The 21,572-nt window shown below is 36.6% G+C and overlaps 1 non-coding gene across 1 annotated transcript; it reads left to right on the top strand.

Annotated features, from left to right (window-relative positions):
• Positions 1-3,183: 3,183 nt before the first annotated feature.
• On the top strand, positions 3,184-3,286 carry LOC122451522. The gene has a single exon (XR_006272427.1). It is a non-coding gene; the product is annotated as a U6 spliceosomal RNA (small nuclear RNA).
• Positions 3,287-21,572: the final 18,286 nt, after the last annotated feature.

Here is a 21,572-nt window from a genome sequence, read left to right as displayed (position 1 = left end):
TCTTCTTCACATTCACACAGTTATCAGATTAATACATTAGCACGTTGACCTCTCATTCTGAAATTAGTAGTAGCTGCTCTAGAGACATAAATGCTAATCTAGTCTCCTTTTTACCAGTAGTTACAAGTTCATCAAAATACAAAAATAACTAGAAGGTTATAATAGATTTGGGCTGAGAGCATAGGAAGTTCCATGATAACAATGTCTGAATCTTCAGGGTGTCTTCCACATCACTTTAGAGGTATGTTTTCCTGGTTTTCCATTGGTTTCCCTTTTATCTGAACCAGATTAACCAATAGATTTCACTTGATAAACTTCTGTTGAATTTGTGACTAGATAAATTGTTTTGACAAGTATGCTTTGTGAAAAGTGTTTAAAAGGTGGCTTTGTATTTACAACAAAAGAACCTGTCCCCATATTTAAAATACATTTATAAATCTGAATATTTTAAATTTACAATTAGTTGCATCAAATTACTGAAACTCATAATGCATCAAGAAAAAAATGTTAATATGTTGTTACATTTTTGGTAACTGTTTAAAGTTAAAGAAAACAGACATGCCAAGTAGATAATACCTAACTTCCATTAGAGAAATAAGATTAACTGTTACACGCCTTTTTTCATAATGAAGAAAGCCATCTGCTTTATCCAAAAAGATTCCTGGAATTGTAATTCTTATTTGGCTCCTTTATTATAGTTTCCATTTGGTAACATTGACTAATTAATAGATTGATTGCATTTTGTCTATTTTGACTTTACAGAAAGAAAGCTTCTTGAGAGATGTGATAACACCAGAAATGGTATTCCAAAGGCCCTGTGATTGCATGACCTGGAGATAACTCATTACTGAGGCAGAAAGAGTTGCTATTAAGGATGGAATATAAGATGCAGGACCTTTATGACTATGTTAAAAAAAACGTTTATACTTCAACATATCCTACTGCCCACTGTCCCAGGAAGTGGAAAAATAGATTTATCGTCTAGATAATTCAGATTAACCTTTCCCTTTGCCAGAATTGTTTGGAAAATTATATCAGTTTTCTTTGCTCAAATTAGAAAGCTTTTTTTTCCTGAAATTTGAGACACTGTTTTGACCATTTGAAGACATTCAGAAACTCCTCTGCCCTCTTTAAATTCAACATCATTATTAGAAAGTGTGCTTTCTATTATAATTATAGCACTTACGCTGAGCTTAATTTCTAAACAGGTTCAAGTTTTATTTTATTATGAAAATAATATATGGTCACTGGAAAAATTCAACCAATGCAGACATGTATAAAGTAAAAATGCATGCATGCATTGTCACTCAGCTGTGTCTGACTCTTTGTGACCCTATGGACTGTAGACCATCAGGCTCCTCTGTCCATGGGATAATCCAGGCAGGAATACTGAAGTGGGTTGCCATGCCCTTCTCCAGGAGATCTTCTTTACTTAGGGATTTAACTCATATCTCCTATGTCTCCTACATTGGAGGCATATTCTTTACCCACTTGGCCATTTGGGAAGCCCTTAGGATAAAAGTTAAGGCATCCATATTCAAACACCCCTACCCTGATACTGTCCCCAAGTGGCTCAGTGGTAGAGAATCCACCTGTCAATGCAGGAGATGCAAGAGACAAAGGTTAAATCCCTGGGTCAGGAAGATCCCCTGGAGTAGGAAATGGCAACCCATTCTAGCCTTCTTGCCCAGAAAGTCCCATGGACAGAGGAGCCTGGCGGGCTACAGTCCAGGAGGTCACAAAGAGTCAGACATGACTGAGCACAAAAAAAGAAGAAAAAAAGACCCTACTACTCTCCCTAGAACTAGCCACAGTCAGCATTGTTAAGATCACTTCTCTAGACATTTGACAGTTCAATACATCTTCAAGGGTGTATACTAAATAGTTTATACATATAAATCGGTACAGATATTTTTCTACTTCTGGCTTTTTTAGATAACACTACATTTTGGAAATTCTCCATGTCAGCACAATGAAAACTGCATAAAGTGCCAAAGCATTGAAGTACCAAAATTTATTAAGCAACTCTGTATTAAGTTGCGCTAGTTTCTTGAAGATTCTGCTAATCACAAGAAACAGTGGTCACCATGAAGGATTTTGGTGTTTTTCTAGATATGAGGAGAGACAAGAATCATAAAATCAGTTCCTAAGAATATCTAACTATATAAAACCTGCCCTATCAATTTTCTAGGACCACAAAGTGCATCATTTCTGCTCTCCACTGAACTCCTTCAGGGGGTGATGGAGATAGCAGCTGCAGCAGGAGATGCTTTAATCCTTGAAGAGGTAGATCACGAGCACCCACGGCAAGGGCCAGTGTGTAGCTGACAATGCTCAAGAAGCAATAACTTATCCTGTATTTCTGGCGTTATACCTGTTCTTTGTAAATCTCTCTTTCAACAGAATAAATACTCATCATACTTCTTTTTATATTTGTTGTGCCCTTGAGTATTTATATTTATTAATTTCTCTACTATATGGTGAGGTGTTATCATTATTATCACATAATAAATAAGCTGCTTTAAATTATTTACATTGAGTTTTATTTTACTATTTCTCTTCTTAAAACTATTTTTGAAAATCTGTTTTTTACTTAGACTACAGTATAATACATCTGAGGAAAGCTACTTATTTTAATGAGAGGCAAAAAAATTATACTAACTTTCTTGGAAATATTTGAATTGTGTATAGGAGTACATTTCCCTAACTTCCTATTTCTCCTCTCTCTCTTTTTTGTTTGTTTTTTTTTTGACCAATGTTCAATTATCTCTTTAAGGACCTACAGTTTAATGATAATTGAATTATCTTAGATAAGATAAACCACTCCCTAGGATTCAATGTATTATCTGCTCTTGGCTTCCTAATTTAAGCCCACAGCAGAAGAGGCAATAGTTTTCTTTGATTATGCAAAGTTTTAGCCTAGAGGAAAAAGTAAAGAAAGTAGGAATAACATCTGAAGGTTGAAAGGTAGTTTCTATTTCTTCAAGATTCTGGTTAATCCATACAGTTTTCAAGTGCTTATTACTGAATTTAAATACAGTTGGGAGAGAGATCCCTTGAGATGAGATGTAGCCATTGGTTCCTATTCCAAAAGGATTCTATTCCTTCAAGAGGAATCCACTACAGTGCAATTGATTTCTTTCCTATATTCTAATCTGCTCATGTCAAAAAAATAAAATGTGGTTGCTTCAGCAGCATATATACTAAAATTGGAATGATGCAGAGAAGATTAGTATGGCCCCTGTGCAAGGGTGACATGGAAACTCCTGAAGTGTTCCAAATTTTTTTTGCGTCATTGTAAGGCAGAAGCAAGCACAACTGTAAAGCAATTATCCTTCAATTAAACATTTTTTTAAAAAATAAAAATAATTATCAAAAACAAAACAAAATTACTGAGAACTCTACAAACTGCCTCTCTTTCTTCTATTTTAATATCCTTTGATTTCCATTCATAATGTGTTAGGAGTCTGTTCATGTGTCGTTATACCTTTTTATGCACTCACTCCCATGTTCATTGCAGCACTATTTGCAATAGCCAAGACATAGAAACAACCCAAGGGTCCATTAATAGATGAACGGATAAGAAGGGATGCGGTATATATACACAGTGGAGTATTACTCAGTCATCAGAGAAGCTGGAAAGGCAGGAAAGAAATTCTGCCATTTTCAACAAATGGATGGATCTTGAGCACATTCTGCTGAGATAAGTCAGACAAAGTAAAACAAGTGTACTGTATGATGTCATTTGCTTCCCAGGTAGCTCAGGTGGTAAAGAGTCTGCCTGTAATGCAGGAGACCCAGGTTCAATCCCTGGGTTGAGGAGATCCCCCAGATGAGGAAATGGCAACCCACTCCAGTATTCTTACCTGGAGAATTCTGTGGAAAGAGGAGCCTGTTGGGCTCAAGTCCATGGGGTTGCAGAGTTAGACATAACTGAGTGACTCATACACACACTCACACATACACAAGATGTCACTTACATGAGACATAAAAAAGTCAAACTTATAAAAAACATAGAGTGAAACAATGTTTAGCAGAGGATGGAGGAGGGGGAGTATGAAACTGATGGACTTTAAGGGTACAAACTTGGCAACAAGTAGTAAATCAGCTGTGGAGCTCTTCCTGAACTCTTGTGTTCCTACCTGCTCAAGTCCTGAATTAAGTGTGGAACCTGACTCCAGTGAGAACAGCTCCAATCAGTATTGTTAAAAAAATAAAATTTATGACTTTGGCAATTTCATCCTTCTGTTTCTGTCTGATGTATTTCTCTAGTTTCATCAGGATCTTAAAGTCATCTAAGTTTTGTGTTACTCTTTGTATTACTTAATTTTCTCCCGTTCCTGACCGCTTTATGTCTGTAATTCTTTTAGGAAAAGGGACGTGTCGCTATTCTCACCTTCATCATATTTACTATCTGCAAAATTCCACTCTAAAGTTTCTTCACTCGTCTCTTGAAATATTTACCAGTCTGGGACCTTAAAGTTTCTAAAGATAACAAAAACTTCTCTTTTAAAAATTAGTGCTTTCTTTTTAGAGTAGGAGATTTCTAAAATATTGCATTTTGCTAATACGGAGTGATGGTGACAACAATAGGTGCATTTCTACTATGATCTCTGTTTCCTGCTGTAATGCTTGTTGCTTCTTTCTCTTTATCCTTTTATTTATTTTTTTTTTTTAATTTTTTGATATGGACCGTCTTCCTACTTCCTTTCAGTGCAGTTCAGCTGGACTTGTCAAATATTAACCTTCCTTGCTACTGGTGCTAAATCTAACTGGACTCAACTAATTCAAATGTTGTTTCCCTTTCCCCACTTCCCAAATCTCCTGTTAGAAATGCAGTAATAAAGCATAATATTTAAAGTTGGTTCCATTCCTCACTGACTTTTTCATCAGAATCCAGGAAAATCTTATGAATAATTATTTTAATGCTGTATGAATTATATTATGGCCATCATGATTTGCAAACTGGGCTATAAATACCCTTGAGAACATAGCTTCTATAGTAGGAATAATAAAAGCTCTTGCAACTCCTTAGAGAATCAACTCTACTCAAAGCTTTGGGAGAAAATTATTTAGTATTTAAAAAAACAACATTGACATATTATAGAAAACATCATGAAATTATTTTAAAGGGTAAAGATGAGGCTTTAAAGGAATTTTATGACTACATTTTAGCAGTTTTGATCTAAGCTCAACAAATGAATGAAAGTTTACATGCATTCTTCTCTGTCCTTATTGACAGATGCTGCTTCTCTGTCCTTATTGACAGATGCTGCTAAGAAGTTCTGACCCAAATGTTTTGAAATAGTTATATCAAATAAGTATTTTCATTGCCCCTGAGCAAGCAAAGATGCTTCAGAATGAGACACTAACTTAATTAGGTTAAAATATATACAAACACACATAGACATTAAAAATTCAAGTTTTCAAAGAATATTTAATAACATTAGAAAAGTTCATGGACTTTTTAATTAAGTGAAAAATAAAGCTGGCTATGAAGCTTATTGATGATGGGAATTCAACTTTTGGTTACAAAATACATATATTTTATTATGTGTGTATCAGCTGCTCAGTCATGTCCAACTCTTTACAATCCCATGGACTTTCACCCACCAGATTCCTCTGTTCTGGAATTCTCCTGGCAAGAGTGCTGGAGTAGGTTGCTATTTCCTTCTCCAAGGGAATTTCCATCTCAGGGATCGAGCCCAGGGCTCCTGCATTGCAGGCAAATTCTTTACCATCTGAGCTGCCACTATACATATAAACTAAATGCAAATGAACACAATACAGAAACATGTTAAATGTCAAATGCTCTGTTATGTTGGTGGGATTTGGTGATTTTCATTTTCTTGTTTATATTTTTCTCTATTTTTATCAATAATTAAACATTCTATAATCAGAACAAATCTGTTTTAGTACTCAAAAAAAACTTTCATGTTCTATTATATATTCTTTTAGAATAGTGATTATATCCTATTTAACTTGAGTCACTTGAATGAAAGCTGAAACCACCTACAGCACACAGCTTATTCTCTACATTAACATAACTCTACTCCACCATTAGGCTGTCTTCACCAATATCACTTTACTATTCCATTGTCTTCATCAACCAACATACGTTTACTGTTCCAGGAAACTCTTGACCGGGAAGATAAGTTGAAAGTAACTTTATTGTTCATTTAGAAGCTTCCAGGAAATATCATTTAAATGAACATCAAGCCATCAAGACTTTTTAATACATAGCATTATACAACTATTTAGTCTTCTAGTCTCTTCTCTTTGTACACCCTCACCTCAAGACCCTCCTTTGCAGTGTCCACCAATACACACTATTACATCATAATTATTTTTCGGTGCTAGTCACCCCTTCCCCCATCACCCCCACATTGAAAGATCCTCCATAAACTGACTCCAAAATCTCATAAATATCCTAACTTTGCCTTCTTTCTTCTCTGAGGCAAGGAAATCTCTGTCAGAGTAGTGTCCTCACTTATAACATAAGAATAAACTTACTTATCAACAGGTTTGTCTGGTGAAGTTCCTTTTAGGGAAGGGAAGTTTCTTTTAGATGACAAAAGTGTGAGTAGCACAGAGCCATATACCATAACAGGTGTTCAGTAAGTATATATTGAAGTAATATTCAAATGTAATTCACTAAATTATTGTCAGTGTCTTTGTATCTCTAAGGATACAAACACTCAATCCACTTTGTGTCTGTGGACTCCTGTGACTCAATCTAGTTTGAAGACAAACATAAATTGCACCGTACTTACCTTTTGGTGTCAATGGGCACATTTCATTAGACAAATTTAATTTATACATTGATATTTGCTCTCATTTCAAAAGCATTTCATTAGACAAATTTAATTTATACTTTGATATTTGCTCTCATTTCAAAAGCATACTTCAGTAATATTGTTCAGTATGAGAAAATGTTTTCCATACTGTTCTTTTCCTTTACTTCCCATTGAAAATGTAATATTTAGTTATGATGTATTGTTGTTCAGTCACTCAGTCGTGTCCAACTCTTTGCACCCATGGACTGCAGCACGCCAGGCTTCCCTGTCCTTCACTGTCTCCCAGAGTTTGCTCAAACTCGTGTCCATTGAATTGGTAATGCCATCCATCCATTTCATCCTCTCTTGTCCCCTTCTCCTCTTGTCTTCAATATTTCCCGCATCAGTGTCTTTTCCAATGAGTCTGCTCTTCTCATCAGGGGGCTGAAGTATTGGAGCTTCAGCTTCAGCATCAGTCCTTCCAATGAATATTCAGGACTGATTTCCTTTAGGATTGGATGGTTTGATCTTCTTGTAGTCCAAGGGACTCTCAAGAGTCTTCTCCAGTGCAACATTTTGAAAGCATCAGTTCTTCGGTGGTCAGCCTTCTTTACTGTCCAACTCTCACATCCATGCGTGAGTACTGGAAAAACCATAACTTTGGCTATACAGACCTTTGTCGGCCAAGTGATGTCTTTGCTTTTTCATACACTGTCTAGGTTTGTCATAGATTTTCATCCAAGGAGTGTCTTTTAATTTTAGCTATGGTGGATTAATGTAATTAATTAATTTTATTATCTGAGTTTTCTTGTAGACCTAAGTTTTGAAATATTAGCCTAGTAACAGAATTTACTAGCGCTATTAAGAAATGCAGTGGCTGCTTGATTTCTGGAGGTGTGTTTATAATTGTTATTCCTTGGCTTTCAGAAGGTAAGATTTCTCCTCTCTTTGCCAGTTTACAGTGGAAGAACTTAAGAATGTGCACTGAGAGTTAAACTTAAATCACACACATAATAATCAGCACAGATTGTGCCAAGTCACTTCAAAGGGAAAGAGTATACCAGCATGTCGTTTAGAAAGTACTGACATCTGTAAAGACAGAATGTTTCAATGGATAGTGGTTGTGGTGAATTCCTATTATGAAAGCAGAGACAGAGGACACCACTAGAGACAAGTGGGCCTACCTGGGCAAAGCACTTTTAGGCTCTGAGGTACTATCATAGTTAGTGTGATCAAACTTTAATGTACATACAAATCATTTGAAAATCAGAGAAAAATTCAGACTCTTGTTTGAAGGTCTAGAATGAGACTTGAAATTCTGCATATTAAAAAACTGCCAGGTTATGATAGCACATTTTGAATAGTAAAGATTTAACTGAAAGAAACTATGGCAAGTGGACTTGTCTTGTTTATCTCTGCTTTTTCGATTTTACATCCATCCAATCAACTTCTGATTGTAACATGGCTTCTTTTTTGGTTTATCTAAATAAGAATATTGTTAATCCCAAGGTTGTCCTTCTAACTGTACAACTGCTAACTAAGTTAATATGTGAGCATTTTAAATTTACGCACTTATTTCTGTGATTCATTAACATGTGTTTGCTTCTATCACATGAGATTAACACAAACGATAATAGTTGATATTTATTGAGTACTTACTCCATGACAGTTGTTATGGTCCTCTATATACACAGTACAACCTAATCTTATCCTCACAACAATCCTACAAGTTCCTATTTTGAGCATCATTTCACACATAAGAAGATTTGGGCTTGGGAAGTTTAAGTAATTTGCCTTAGGAAAAAACAGCAAATAAACAGCAGAACCAGGATTGAAATTGAGGCAGTCTGCCCTGTGGTAAACAGAGTAATGGCCTCCAGAAATATCCACTTCCTGATCCCCTGAACCAGTGAATATGATACTTTACATGCTAAAAAGGACTTCGAGCGTATGACAAAGTTAAAGACCTTGACATAGGGAAGTCATCTTGGATTATCTAGGTGGACTCAATGTAGTCACAAAGTATTTATAGGAAAAAGAGACAGATAGTAATACTGGAATCAGGAAAGTGAGATATAATGATAGAAATAGTTGGAATGATGTGAGTTGAAGATGAAGGAAGGGGCTATGATCCAAGGAATGCAGGTGGTCTCTAGAAATTGGAAAAGGTATGTAAACAGATTGTCTTCCAATATCTCCAAAAGGAATACAGTTCTATGAAAACCTTGATTTTAGGGTTATATCTTGATTTTGAACACAAAATAGATTTGTGTTTATTAAACTTGTGTCACCAAGTTTGTGCTGGTTTGTTACAGCATTAATAGGTAATTAAGAAAGGCCCTGAAGCTCAGACTCTTCAATCAGGTATTATGGCTTCAGAATGAAAAAAAGGCAGAGAAAATAGAAAGGAGGAATTGAAGGCAGATTTTAGAAAAAAGAAGCAATAAAACTAATGACCAATGAGGAATAACTATTTATTTAGCAACTGCTTTGGATACAGCACAGTGCTTGACTTTTATAGATAATATCTTGTATAGCATTATGACAATTTTCTGCAGTCTTTTGTTTTATTTTTTCTGCCTTCAACTGAGTGACATGGATGATGCTAAACGATGAGTGTACAAGGAAGAGAGCAGAAATCAGGGAGCTGAGCATGGGAACCTGGAGCCACCACTCACTAATGCATGGCTGTGGCCAAGTTACTGATCTTCTAAACACTTCTGGGTCCCTCTTCAGTAAAGAGAAACACTATTAACTATATCTCTATTATAACATTGTGAGAATTAAATAAGAGAATTTCCTAAAACATATAGAATGTTTAGAGTATAACAAAACACTATTTAAATATTTGTAAATAAATTGAAATTTTTCAACTCTGAGCAATATAGAAACAGTCCAGTGTTCTGAGCTAGCAGCATATGCCTAGAGTTTAGAGAAAAACAGTTCAAAACAATGAGAAATTGTTTTAACTTTAAAGTTCATTGTAGTCTTTCATAGCTGATCTTTTAAAGATGCATTTAAAATGTTAAGTGGGAGAGGAAAAGTTTGAATCTTAAATCACTGAATGTTTGAAAATTATTCTGTCATCTGTGCATCCTTAGATATGACATCCTGTCTTTGTACAAAATTTAATTACATTTACTATTTGTTTACTGTAATATTCTGACCTTTCTGATGGGTAATATCCTTTAATACAAAGAAAGAAATATGTTGTCTTTCCTAGGTTTTTGGTTGCCTTATCCCCTTTCCATACAACAGCAATTAATGATCTAAAGCTAGCACTGTTCTCCAAATATTTCAGGTTCAGATTGTCCCCTCATCCTTCATTTCACCACTAACCATTTTCATTAGCCTCCAATTTGTGAGTAAATTTGTCCAAAAATTTCTGTTTTTAACTTTCCAATCATTTTGCTAATAATAATCCATGATTGTTTCCAGCTTAATTTTTTACTTCAGTCTCAATTATTAATTACTCTCTTCCATTTAGTTGGAGATCACTTGAGACTTAGTTAATGATTGGGCTCTCTTTGCATTCAGTAGTACTTTAGATTTTTACCTTTTATTTGACAATATTGATTAAATCCAATCCCTTTAACATTTATTGAACACTTACTCAGAACTAGACGTAGTGCTAGGTTCAGAGGTGGATGTAAAAGGATGATCAAAACATCCGTTGTCTAAAGGTGTGTACCGTCTGATCAGGGAGAATGATAGGTACATAAATAGCTTTTTGAAAAGGCAGAAGAGATTAGTTTGGAATCTATACAACTAACAAAAGATGGCATATAGCTTCCTTGAATCCCATGCCTAGATTTACTGCAGTCACCACTCTTGGCTTCTCCTATGTCTCTTGGTGACAATTAGGTCTAATGGCCTCATTTCTATGTGGAGGATCAGAAGCCGAGCAAAGGATAAAATATTTCAGACCTTTCTATAAAATGTTATTTTTCTTCATATGCTACTGAATTTCCTGTAATTGTTCATTTCCCTTTACATTCTAAGAGAGCTTATAATATGTATCATGTAAAGATCTTTATAATAATACACTTTTGAATTAGTTACCCGAACTTCTAGAATATTAAAAATATATGAATTTTTTAAAGAAAAAACTCTGAGTCTGTGCTCCCACAGAATTACTCCTAGTTAGTTGAGGAATGTGGGTTTTATTTTAGGTTAACACACGTTTTGTATTTTCATAAAGTTTATAATAATATTATTGAATTTGCTTTCTCAGTGTTATTCTTAGATTCCAAACATTTGAAATCTGGTTTTAAATAGAAACTTAGTGAATGCACTTCAGAATGTCTAGATTTAATTGATTCATTTTTACTTACTTCCTTAGTGTAGAATTCCAAGTAGCAGCATGTGAATGAGAGCTGCTCATATTGTTCCTTAAAACTTACTGTACATTTTTGGTGGGAAAAAAATCCCATGCTGAACAATAGAGCTAATACTGAATTTCCCTTCTACCACTGAAGAACAATATGTGCTTAATATTCATGTCTGCTAAGTGACTATATAAATATATTTAAATTACACAAAACATTAAGGTAATAAAAACCCCATTTACTTCAGAAAACTTGCATTAGCCCCACCTATAAATACAAAAGTTTTTTTTTCCTTTTCTATTCTTAAAAATATAGTTTCCTTGCTATCATCTCTTATATCACCAGACTAAAGAAAATTGTACCACCAGCTAATGAACCGAGTATTCCCATTAATTTGGATAATTTTGAAGAAGAGCAAAAAGAAACAGTGAAGTAGAAAAAGATATTAAAATGATTAGATGTTTTGGTGACATTTCTTCAAATACCTTAATTAATTCCCAGGAGGCTCAGTGAGAAAGAATCCACCTGCCAATGCAGGAGATGCAGGAGACTCAGGTTCAATCCCTGGGTTGGGAAGATCCCTTGGAGGAGGAAATGGCAACCCACTCCTATATTCTTGCCTGGAAAATCCCATGGGCAGTGGAGCCTGGCTGGCTACAGTCAATGGGGTCATGAAGAGTCAGAAATGACTGAGCAACAGAACACACACACATTTTAGATCTTGGTGCTATCCTCAAAATGTTTTAAAATCACCTTGAAAAGAGATTGCTACATCTTTCATATTCTCTGCAACTTCCTGTGGTCCCAACAAAAGACAGGCAGCTAGCTGCAGAGGTTTAACCTCGACCCACTGACCCCCACACCCCATTCCAGCTTTGAAAATGGAATGTCACTAACAGCACATTCTTCTTCTTCTTCTATCCCTCCCTGGTTCTCCTGAAGCAAAAGATTAGTTCCACTCATAAAAGTGTAAGGATTTATGCTGTTTCTGGTTTCATGTGATTACATCATCAGTTAGTCAACAGCCAAAAGTCAATAAATATTTACTGAACACATTATTACATGGTAGGCACATTGCCACTTATATCAGTGTGGATTAGATTCCAACAGTTATGGGTTTTCTTGGCTATATAAGAGTCGGGCTCAAAGAAATAAATAAATGCAACATTTCTATAGAAATATTCATTTATATCCTCTCATCTAATGGGATTTAATGGTGTCTGAGGCTATCCTGAGAAAAAGAATTTGAACCTTGTTTATTATTACAGATGAGTAAAAACAGGCCTGATGGATTGTGGGAGCCCTAGTATACTTCAGATGACATAAGCAAATAAAAGGTCTTGACCCTCAAATATCAGAGAAGAGAGAACCCATTCCTATATGACTCTGGTAAAGAATCTTCTCTTCTGTCACCAAGAGAATCTGACTTTCAAAGTTTCCATTCTCTGAGCACAACCTATTACTTTTCAGCTAACTCTCTTTTAGTATTGTACTCATATCATTCTTTGATGTGTTTTGGTTCTACAAGTGATTTACCCTACCACTTTTTATTATCTCTCATCAACTCATATGTCTTCTTTTCCTCACCTAACTTTACAATCATTGACTTTTATTAAACAAAATATTAGGTGCATGGGTGCATGCTAAGTCATTTCAGTTGTGTCTGACTCTTTGAGACCCTACGGACTGTGGCACACCAGGGTCCTCTGTCCAAGGAATTCTCCAGGCAAGAATACTGGAGTGGGTTGCCATTTCCTTCTCCAAATACTAGGTAATCTTAGAAAAATTCTATATCTCAAAAATTCCAATGCCACATGAAATATAGATTTTAATATATATTACTCTTATTTAATTTAATTTAATTAATCAAGATATACAGGAGAAATATCAATAACCTCAGATATGCAGATGACACTACCCTTTTGGCAGAGGTGAAGAGAAATGAAAGAGCCTTTTGATGAAGGTGAAAGAAGGGAGTGAAAAAGTTTGCTTAAAAGTCAACATTCAGAAATCTAAGATCATGGTATCTGGTCCCATCACCCCATGGCAAATAGAAGGGGAAACAATGGAAACAATGACAGACATTATTTTCCTGGGCTCCAAAATCACTGCAGATGGTGACTGCAGCCATGAAATTAAGAGATGCTTGCTCCTTGGAAGAAAAGCTATGACAAAGACAGCATATGAAAAAGCAGAGATGTTACTTTGCCAACAAAGATTCATATAGTCAAAGCTATGGTTTTTCCAGTAGTTATGTATAGATTTGAGAGTTGGACCGTAAAGAAAGTTGAGCACCGAAGAATTGATGCTTTTGAACTGTGGTGTTGGAGAAGACTCTTGAGAGTCCCTTGGGCTGAAAGAAGATCCAACCTGTCCATCCTAAAGGAAATCAATCCTGAATATTCATTGAAAGGACTGATGCTGAAGCTTAAGCTCCAATATTTTGGCCACCTGATGCAGACAACTAACTTATTGGAAAAGACCCTGATGCTGGGAAAGATTGAAGGCAGGAGGAGAAGGGGACGACAGAGGATGAGATGGATAGACGGCATCACCAACTCAATGGACGTGAGTTGGAGCAAGCTCTGAAAGTGAAAGTGAAATCGCTCAGTCATGTCCGACTCTTTGCAACCCTGTGGACAGTAGCCTACCAGGCTCCTCCATCCATAGGACTTTCCAGGCAAGAGTACTGGAGTGCGTTGCCATTTCCTTCTCCAGGGGATCTTCCCAACCCAGGGATCCAACCCGGGTCTCCCACATTATAGGCAGACGCTTAACCGTCTGAGCCACCAGGGAAGTTTGAGCAAGCTCTAGGAGATGGTAAAGGACGGGGAAGCATGGCGTACTGCAGTCAGTGGGGTTACAAAGAGTTGGACACAACTGAGCAACTGAACAACAAACCGTTTAATTTGGTATAGGACTGTACCTGTCTACCATCTTATCCATAGCACCTAGTGTGATATCTGACACATAATAGGTACTCCATTATTACTTGCTGAATACATAAGCAGACAAACACATATAAAAAGTATTTGAGAACCACAGATTTGAAAAAACCTAAATTTAATTTAAAAATTATCTGAAACTATAAATATTTCTGGTTTTGTGAATGGCAAAAAGACATTTAAAACACATAAAAGTTAATTCTTATACTTTTCCATCAAAGTAACTAGAAGATAATAAATACCATGAAATGTGCAAGTTAAATGTGTAGTTTTCTGTTCTATCAAGTATGCTGTTATGAAACTATTATTATTTTTGGTAACTCTACAACTGATGGTGTACATTCAAGTACATGTGATTGTGCAGTCACCGTGTAGCTTGTCGTGACTGTATCAAGCATTATGTCAGTTCTTTTGGTTCAGTCTCAGTTCCCTGGATTTTGAGAGGTAAAATAAAAAACATAATTTTTAGTGCAAATAGAAAAAAAAAAAAAAAAAACTCTAATGCTGTCATCAGAATAAAAACTGTCCCTTCAACTTCTCCCTTCAATATTTACTCTCAGCTCTGAAAAAAAGTGAAAATGAAAGTGTTAGGTCACTCAGTCGTGTCTGACCCTCTGCGACCCCGTGGACTGTGTAGCCTGCCAGGCTCCTCTGTCCATGGAATTTCCCAGGCAATAATACTGGAGTGGGTAGTCATTCCCTTCTCCAAGGGATCTTCCTGATTCAGGGAGTAAACCTGGGTCTCCTGCATTGCAGGCAGATTCTTCACCATCTGAGCCACTGGAGAATCCGCAAACTGTATTACTGAGAATCCATGTACTTTTCTAAAGCAGTGACTTATTATTCTAATATATTATCTGAATTTATTAGTATTATTTCCTTGAGATCATACAAGTCCTAGTGTTATAGTAGATATTTGAGGTTCATTTGTCTAGCCTCTAATTATTGGTGCTGCCTAATGCATGAAAAGCAAAATCACTTGATAATCACACTGGCCATGAATTATCTGATTGAAGAAGAGAAGCAGCAGCAATCAAAAATACTCTTTAATGTATTAACTATCACAGATAGTTTTTAGTCTCCTAAATGGCATTTTTCATCAAACTAGAACAAAGAATTCTAAAATTTGTATGGGAACACAGAATATGCTAAATGCCTGCAACAATCTTGAGAAAGAGCAAAGCTGGACATTCCACATTTCCTGACTTCAAAAGGTACTACAGAGCTACAGAAATAAAAATATATGATGCTGGCACAAAAACAAACACATGGATCAGTGGAACAGAATAGAAAACTCAGAAATGAACCCACACTTACATTGGCAATTACTCTCTGGCAAAGGAGGTAAGAATATACAGAGGGGCAGATAGCCTCTTCAATAAATGGTTTTGGGAAAACTGAACAGTTATATGCAAGAGAATCAAACCAGACTACTCTCTCATATGCACAAAAATAAGTTAAAAATAGATTAAAGACAAACATAAGACTGGAAACCATAAAACTTTTAGAAGAAAACAGGCAGTGGTTTCTTAACATTGGTCTGAGTAATATTATTTTTTTGGATTTGTCTCCTCAGGCAAAGGAAACAAAAGAAAAGTAAACAAATGGGACTATATCACACTAAAAACCTAATTAAAAAATAGTTATGCACCTCTGTGTTCATTGCACCATATTTATAGTAGCTAAGATATGGAAGCAACCTAAGTATCCATCAGCAGGTGAATAGATAAAGAAGATATGGTACACATCCACAATGGAATATTACTCAACCATAAAAAAGAATGAAATCTTTCTACTTGTGGCAACATGGATGGATCTAGAGGACATTATACTAAGTAAAATATGTCAGATAAAGGCAAATTACATATGATTTCGCTTATATTTCAAACCTAAAAAACAAAGCAAATGGACAGATAAAACAACAAAAAGTCTTACAGACACAGAGAACAATTGAATGGATGTCAGAGGGGACGGGGGGGGGTGAGGGAGAGAAAGAAATAGGTAAGAGAGATTAAGAGGTATAAACATTAAATTGCAAAATGAATGAGTCATGGGTATGAAATGCACAGTGTAGGGAAAATAGTCAATAACTATGCAACATCTTTGTATGGTGACATACTGTAATTATACTTATCCTGATGATCATTTTGAAATGTTTAGAAATATAAAATAACTATGTTGCATAACATGAACTAACCTAGAGTTATAGGTTAATCATATATCAAAACAACTCATACAATGAGATCAGATTTGTGGTTACCATAGGCAGTGAGTGAGTTGGATGGAAAAAATATAACTTCCAGTTATACGATAAGTACTTAAGTTGTAATGTGCAACATGGTAAATATAATTAATGCTGTTGTATGCTACATATGGAAGTTGTTAAGAAGGTAAATCCTAAGAGTCTTCATCACAAGGAAAAATATTTTTTTCTATTTATTTAATCTTGTATCTATGAGAGAATGGCTGGAGAAGGGAATGGCAACCTACTCCAGGATTCTTGCCTGGAGAACTCCATGGAAAGAGGGGCCTGGTGGGCTATTGTCCACGGAGTTGCAAAGAGTCAGACACAACTAAGTCACTAACACACACACACACACACACACACACACACACGAGATGATGGATGTTCACTAATCTTGTGATAATCATTTCATGCTGTATATAAGTCAAATCATTGTGGTGTACAACTTAAACAGTGCTGTATGTCAATTATATCTCAATAAAACTGGAAAAAAAACACCAATGATTTCTGCCTAGTAATCTTTTTATGTAATTTTTAGGCTCCCCAAAGCCTGGTACTTAATAAGTTTATAATAAATATTTAATGAATGGCTGAATGAACATAATCACAATCTTCAAAGAATACATGCAATACTTTATTATCATAAATTCCAATTCTCTTGAAACAGATTTATTGATATCAACTAAGGAGTAAGACCATGGCGTCTGGTCCCATCACCTCATAGGAAATAGATGGGAAGCCAGTGGAAACAGTGTCAGACTTTATTTTTTGGGGGGCTCTAAAATCACTGCAGATGGTGATTGCAGCCATGAAATTAAAAGACACTTACTCCTTGGAAGGAAAGTTATGACCAACCTAGATAACATATTAAAAAGCAGAGACATTACTTTGCCAACAAAAGTCCGCCTGATCAAGGCTATGGTTTATCCAGTGGTCATGTATGGATGTGAGAGTTGGACTGTGAAGAAAGCTGAGCACTGAAAAATTGATGCTTTTGAACTGTGGTGTTGGAGAAGACTCTTGAGAGTCCCTTGGACTGCAAGGAGATCCAAGCAGTCCATCCTAAAGGAGATCAGTCCTGGGTGTTTATTGGAAGGACTGATGCTGAAGCTGAAACTCCAGTACTTTGGCCACCTCATGCGAAGAGTTGACTCATTTGAAAAGACCCTGATGCTGGAAGGGATTGGGGGCAGGAAGAGAAGGGGACGACAGAGGATGAGATGGCTGGATGGCATCACGACTCGATGGGCATGGATTTGGGTAGACTCCGGGAGTTGGTGATGGACAGGGAGGCCTGGCGTGCTGCAATTCACAGGGTTGCAAAGAGTCAGACACAACTGAGCGACTGAACTGAAATTGAACTGAAGGAGTTCAGTGATATTCTTGGCATTTCTTTTTTCCAATCACCATTTTTCATCTCTGTTCTGTCAATCCTCTTTTTCTACCCTTTAATGATTTAAAACCTTTTTTTATCACACTCTTTGATTAAAATTCAGTCTAGCTTGGATAAAACTCCTGTATTCCAACTGAATCAGAGTTAACAACCATTCTCTTTCCCACTAGGTAAATCCATGGCTAGAATGGAGGTCCCTCTGCTTCTCAGTTCTCACATTCCTTTAAAGTGAAAGTTGCTCATTCATGGCCAATTCTTTCCAACTGTATGGACTCTCCATGGAATTCTCCAGGCCAGAATACTGGAGTGGGTAGCCTTTCCCTTCTCCAGGGGATCTTCCCAACCCAGGGATCAAACCCAGGTCTCCCGCATTGCGGGTGGATTCTTTACCAGCTGAGCCACAAGGGAAGCCCAAGAACACTGGAGTGGGTAGCCTAGCCCTTCTCCAGGGGATCTTCCCAACCCAGGAATAGAACCGGGGTCTCCCACACTGCAGGTGGATTCTTTATCAACTGAGCTACCAGGGAAGGCCCCACACATTCCTTGACTCATTAGCATTTTATATGGTGGACCACACCTTCCTTCTTAAAACAGTTTCTTCACTTGACTTGGATGTTGCATTCTCTTGGGTTTGCCTTTCTCCACTGACTGTACCTACTCAGTTTTCATTACTTAATCTAGTTCTTTTGCTGCTCTCTCAACAATGGAGTGCTACAGGGCTTTGCCTGCAGTTTTCTTCTCTTTTCTCACATTTACTTTCAAGATAACTTCACCCTACCATAATATTAAGTGCCATTCATATGCATATGTTAACCATTCATATGCATATGTTAACCATTCATACCATTCATAAGCATATGTTTGTCACTCGGTCTTGTTTGACTCTGAGACCCCTTGGACTGTAGCCCAACAGGCTCCTCTGTCTGTGGGATTTTTCCAGGCAAGACTACTAGAGTGAGTTGCCATTTCTTTCTCCAGGGAATCTTCCAGACACAGAGATTGAACCTGGGTCTCCTGCATTGCAGGCAGATTCTTGACCCTCTGAGACACCAGGGAACATCAAAATATGTTTCTTTCTTATCTCCAGAGTTATTTAACTATCTCATATCTAATCATTCAGGTTTCAAACTTCAGTGACAAAGACAGAACTCTTGAATTTCCTTCTTCTTTTCATCATCCACACCTCAGGAAATGACCTCTGTTCATCCAGATGATGAGACCAAAAACTGGGAGTCAACCCTGACTTCACTCTTTTCTTTACATCCCATATTAGTATAATATTCTCTCCTAAACTAGTGTAATATTGAAGGCTTGCTCCATCTTTATCCTACTCTTATTCCAGAGTACTTTCTTGTCCCCAAAGGACTGAGACTGAAAGCTACATTTTCCAATGAAAATGGACCCCTTTGCTAGGTTTCTCAAGTGTGAATTTGTTTTTAAAATTATATATACTTGCTCAAAATTTGAAAGGCAGAAGTAAGGTAGAGACTGTCTTCTTCAATCTTAGATTTTATTTTTCCTTGCTCGCTAGCAAAGATACAGAAATTGAATTTTTTCTGTGGCTTCTCTCTAGAGTTCATTCTCCAGTTTCCTGGGTGCTGAAAAATAGTTGTAACATCACAGATGATGACCAATGACATCTCACTTCTGGCTTTCTGGTTCTTTCTGACATAGCAGAAGCCATATTCTAGCTCATTCCTCCGATCATTTAAAAGAATTTTGGAGGCTCCTACTTTCCTGTACCACATTCTTTCCTGTTTAAATCAGCTACAATCATTTTCAATTCTCTTCATTGACATTTTAGTTGGCATTTCTCCTTTTATTCTTGCTTCTTAGAGTCCTTTCTTCACTCAATAGCCAGAACAATCAAGACATTTCACTCCTGTGCTGAATATCCTCCAGTCACTTTCCGTTTTATTTAAAATTAACTCTATATTCCTCTCCATAATCTCTAAGCCCATTTATGATTGGTCACTGCTCATATCTCCTACCACCTTCTCTTAACTCACTTCTCTCCAACCACTCTGGTTTAATCATACTGCCCTAATATATCAGCTTAATTTCAAGATATCTGCACTTTTTGTCTTTCCTCCCTAAAATTCTCTTCCTTTCTTTGCTTTATTCTGCTCTTCATTCATAACTATCCATAAATACCACCTTCAGAAAAAGGCCTTCATTCCCCGAATTTGCATAAATATTTCTGTTTGTTGGCCTATCTCTCCTAGGAGAGGAAAAATCCCGTGAGGACAAGGACCTTGCCTGTTTTATTTCTTACTGTACTTACACAGTTAGAACAGTTCCTGAAAGAAACTTAAAAAAAAAAAAAAAGATGTGGATTAAATAAATAAATGAGGTCAGTTTTTGCAAAAGCTTTTGGCCAAAGAGAAAATGTATCTAAATATGATCAATTTTTGACCATTTAAAAATAACATAAAGGTTGGATTTGAAGTGCCTGCTACCTATATGTCTTATTTGAGGTTAAATATATAGATTATCTTTCTTCTAATAATTCAAATTCATTACCGTTTAAATGCTTTGGACTGAATTGAAATTTAAATATTATAGCTTGCTTGCTTACTCAGTTCTGTTCAGTTCAGTGGCTCAGTCGCGTCTGAATCTTTGAGACCCCATCAACTGCAGCATGCAGGCCTCCCTGTCCATCAACATCTCCCGGAGCCTATCCAAACTCATGTCCATTGAGTCGGTGATACCATCCAAGCAGCTCATCCTCTGTCATCCCCTTCTCCTCCTGCCCTCAATCTTTCACAGCATCAGGATCTTTTCATATGAGTCAGCTCTTCATATCAGGTTGCCAAAGTACTGGAGTTTCAGCTTCAACATCAGTCTTTCCAATGAATACTCAGGACTGATCTCCTTTAGGATGGACTGGATGGATCTCCTTGCAGTCCAAGGGACTCTCAAGAGTCTTCTCCAACACCACAGTTCAAAAGCATCAATTTTTTGGCACTCAGCTTTCTTTACAGTCCAACTCTCACATCCATACATGACCATTGGAAAAACCATAGCCTTGAAGACAGACCTTTGTTGGCAAAGTAATGTCTGTTTTTTAATATGCTATCTAGGTTGGTCATAACTTTCCTTCCAAGGAGTAAGTGTCTTTTAACTTCATGGCTGCAATCACCATCTGCAGTGATTTTGGAGCCCAGAAAAATAAAGTCAGCCACTGTTTCCACTGTTTCCCAATCTATTTGCCATGAAGCAATGGGACTGTATGCCATGATCTTAGTTTTCTAAATGCTGAGCTTTAAGCCAACTTTTCACTCTCCTCTTTCACTTTCATCAAGAGGCTTTTTAGTTCTTCTTCACTTTCTGCCATAAGGGTGGTGTCACCTGTATATCTGAGGTTATTGGTATTTCTCCCAGTGATCTTGATGCCAGCTTGTGCTTCTTCCAGCCCAGCATTTCTCATGATGGACTCTGCATAGAAGTTAATTAAGCAGGATGACAATATATAGCCTTGACATACTCTTTTTCCTATTTGAAACCTGTCTGTTGTTCCATGTCCTGTTCTAACTGTTTCTTCCTGACCTGCATACAGGTTTCTCAAGAGGCGGGTCAGGTGGTCTGGTATTCCCATCTGTTTCATAATTTTCCACAGTTTATTATGATCCACACAGTCAAAGGCTTTGGCATAGTCAATAAAACTTGCTTACTAGGTATTCAGTATGTGCTTACATTGGCTACACATGTTTGAATGTTTGTTTTATGGGTCAAAATAGTCTCAAAATGCAACTTTAAAATTTTTAAATACTAGTTTTTTTTTCTTTTTTATGGCTGATTCATATTGATGTATGACAGAAACCATCACAATATTGTAAAGTAATTATCCTCCAAATAAAAATAAAATAAACACATCTTTTGATG

Source organism: Cervus canadensis, chromosome 12 (genome assembly GCF_019320065.1).
Source record: "Cervus canadensis isolate Bull #8, Minnesota chromosome 12, ASM1932006v1, whole genome shotgun sequence".
Lineage (NCBI taxonomy): Eukaryota > Metazoa > Chordata > Mammalia > Artiodactyla > Cervidae > Cervus > Cervus canadensis.
Note: the sequence above shows the minus strand (reverse complement) of the source record. Positions and strands in the feature narration are given on the sequence as shown.